Source organism: Raphanus sativus, unplaced genomic scaffold, assembly GCF_000801105.2.
Source record: "Raphanus sativus cultivar WK10039 unplaced genomic scaffold, ASM80110v3 Scaffold1116, whole genome shotgun sequence".
In the NCBI taxonomy this organism is placed as follows: Eukaryota; Viridiplantae; Streptophyta; class Magnoliopsida; order Brassicales; family Brassicaceae; genus Raphanus; species Raphanus sativus.
The window spans coordinates 2184-5870 of record NW_026616430.1 but is presented as its reverse complement, the minus strand read 5'-3'; the positions used below and the strand labels follow the sequence as shown (position 1 = coordinate 5870).

The following is a 3687-nucleotide window of genomic DNA, read 5'->3' as shown; positions in this document are numbered from 1 at the left end:
GAGAGAATTTTAGAGAGAAGTCTTTATAGTTTTTAGAAACTTGTGCAACTATTTTAGAGAGAGATTGTGTAATTTCATTTATATATGGAGAGAAAAATTGTAATTAGGTTAAAATTTATGATAGTGTAGACTTCTTTTGAAGTCTACTAAAATTGAAAATTTGGAGTAGATTTTATTGTAAGTCTACTAAGTAGACTTTTTTGCCAGTCTGCAACGATAAGGTTTGGTTTAAACTGGATAAGATTAGAATTTAGTTGGGTGAATCCGGTTAGGTTAAATTTGATGAGAGTATACTTTTTCGTTAGTTTACACATATTTTTATTTCTCTATTTCCTTTATTGTTTTAGTAATTTATATATGAGTTACTAAATTTCTTTCTTTTTTCAATAATTATAATATATAATTTCACATTTTTGTTCATACAAAACTTAATTTAATTTAAAATAATAATTTCTATGTAAACACTAATTCAAGTAGATTTAATTGTAACATTTTGTTACTAAACCATAAACATTGTCAAACACATGGTTACCAAATTAACATATATTCTTTTAAATTGTGCAATTATATATAGTTTTAGTTTATAAACTTCATATTAATCCTGACATTGTTGATTAATTAATAATTTCACAAAAAATATTTCTATACATTTTTTAATAATGAGCTATATTTGATCAAAATCACAATGTAGACTACAAAATAAATCTACATAATAGACTGTGTAAGAGGTCCACAGATATGTAAACTTTCATTGTTACTGTTACGTCTATTGTGTAAGAGGTCTATAGATATGTAAACATTTTTTTGTTATGTATAGACTTACAAATGACGGAAGCATAATATAACATTCTGATTTTTGTTTGGTCATAATATTAGAACCTTTTGTTACTAAACCATAAACATTGTCAAACACATGGTTACCAAATCAACATATATTCTTTTAAATTGTTCAATTATATATAATTTTAGTTTATAAACTTCATATTAATCCTGACATTGATGATTAATTTATAATTTCACAAAAAAAAATATTTTTATACATTTTTTTAAAATTAGTTAATTAGATCAAATCACAATGTAGACTACAAAATAAATCTACATAATAGACTATGTAAGAGGTCCACATATATATAAATTTCTTTGTTAAGTCTATTGTGTAAGAGGTCTATAGATATGTAAACATCTTTTTGTTATGTGTAGACTTACAAATGACGGAACAATAATATAACATTCTGATTTTTGTTTGGTCATAAAAACTGATGTCTTGCATATTTGCATTGTTTTAACCATTCATTCATAAGCATTTTCATCATATAGAATAGGATTTAGACATGTTTATGTTGCATTTTGCATGCATAAGTCTTTATTAGGTACTAGAGTGCCAAGTGAGGTTATTGGAGACATTTAGATGCACTTGGAGCTCAAAAGATGTGAAAGGATGATGATTGGACGAGAGGAGCCTGGAGCGACCTGCAGAGGTCGCTGTGAGACCTCGCTCCAGCCGGAGCGACCTTGACGACCAAAGCTGGAGCGACCACTCCAAGTCGCTCGGCTTTACACGGCTCGAAGACGAAGAAAATGCCTCCGGAGCGACCACCCGAGGTCGCTCCCGAGCCCAGAGCGACCTCTCGGAGCGACTGGCCGAGGCCGCTCCGCGTTATCAATGCACGATTTTTATTATTTTCAAGGACCTTTTTGCAATTTATTGTGCACGTTTTTGCACTGAAAAACCTAATGTTTAAGTATTCTTTGTAGCCACCATTGGCAGATTATCTTTTATCTATTGAAGAACACAAAACTCTCTCAAGAAAAATTCTCTTTTGGATTTGATTTGTTCTTGTGTTCTTGTGATTTTCTCTTCTAGTTCTCTATGATTCATCTGAAATCCACCATGGGTTTAAGAGGAATCATGAAGATGAGTGAGTAATCACCTTTTGGATTCATGGTTAGGGTGATTAAGGGTGATTAGGCTAGGTCTAGGATGTTTTAGGTGTAGATCATACTTGTTCCTTGCTAGTAGAGTGATCTTAATGCATCATTTGAGTAGGCCACTCAAAAGGTGATCTCTAGGTATTTCCCACCCAAAAGGTGTTTGATGAAATGCCTGAGTCAACTCTCCTAGGCTCTTAGTGTACTTTGCCAAAGATATTTGTTGTTAAAGATGCTAAGATAGCTAATAGACTTGTTAGTAATGATTGCTTGCATGTTATTCAACCAAAGACATTTGATGTTTGAGACATGTTAGCAAATGAGCATTCATCTAGACATAGAGCTTGCTTAGAATTGTGTCTAGGCTTAAGGTTGATAGTTTGATTTATCATTTACATTCCTTAGTTCGAAACCTGATCACCCAAGGTCTAAATCCCTATACCCATGAGTTCTCCTTTCCATAGCTTAAAAGTATCATTTTTATTGCTTTGCTTTAGCTTTAATCATTAGTTTAGAAATCATCAAATCACTGGCTGCACTTAGATTAGGCAAATACTTGCTATTCTCACTGCTTTGAGTCCCTCAGAACTGGTTCGACAACTTACTACCACTATACTATCATTTGATTTAGGAGCCTCAAAACTCCTAACATCAAATTGGCGCCGTTGCCAAATTCTGAGTTTGATTTGAACATTGAGATTTAGTCATTTGCTTGAGACTAAGTCATTTTTTATTTTTGTAAGTTACTGATTCTCTTCTTCACTCTTTGTGATTTTCAGGTGTATGAACTTGAGGAGCAAGGGTACATCAAACCTTGTTCCAAGAGCCGCAGAAATCAGAGCTTTAGAGAGAGAGTGTGCTAGAAAAAAGAAGAGAAGAAGAGCAACAAGCTTTACTGCAGACACAGGAAGCTGAGATGGCTGATCCACAAAATCCTCTGAACCCCAATGGAGTAAACAATGCTCCACAAGGGCCCCAACAGCGACCAGCTCGCCCCATTGGCACTTATGATTGCCCCAACATCCATGGTCCTAGACTTGGAATCCGAGCACCAGCTGTGGCTGCTAACATTTTGAGATCAAGTCAGGACTGCTAAACTGCATAGAGAACAACAAGTATCATGGTCTGGCTGTGGAGGACCCATTTGATCACTTGGATAAGTTTGACAGCTACTGTGGTATGTCAAAGACTAATGGTGGGTCAGATGATGTCTTAAAGCTCAAGCTATTCCCTTTCTCTTTGGGGGACAAGGCACGTCAATGGGAGAAGTCTCTACCAAGTGACTCCATCACCACTTGGGAAGACTGCAAAAAGGGCATTTTTGGAGAAGTTCTTCTCTACCTCAAGAACTGCTAAGTTGAGGAATGAGATCTCTAGCTTCCAACAGAAGAACTTGGAAGGATTCAGTGAAGCTTGGGAGAGATTCAATGGTTACCAAGCTCAGTGCCCACACCATGGATTCTCTAAGGAGAGCTTGCTGAGCACATTCTACAGAGGTGCTCTTCCTAAAGTACAGAGCCAGATTGGATACAGCTAGCAATGGGTTCTTTTTGGGGAGAACTGAGGAAGAGGCAGAGGCTCTGGTTGACAACATGGTTAAGAGTGATGCAGTCTACAGTGGAGACCATGACAGAAGCAATAGAGGTGATGACAAGCAAACAAGGAATGAGATAAAGGCTCTTCAGGAGAAGATTGACAAACTCATTGCTGATAAGGCCACACAAGCGCAGGTGAACTTTTGTTGGTAACCCACAACAG

At 35.9% G+C, this 3687-nt stretch overlaps 1 non-coding gene across 1 annotated transcript; it reads right to left on the bottom strand.

Moving 5' to 3' along the window:
* Window positions 1-3283: 3283 nt before the first annotated feature.
* Window positions 3284-3390, bottom strand: LOC130503764 (small nucleolar RNA R71). The gene has a single exon (XR_008940996.1). It is a non-coding gene; the product is annotated as a small nucleolar RNA R71 (small nucleolar RNA).
* Between the last annotated feature and the right edge of the window lie 297 nt (window positions 3391-3687).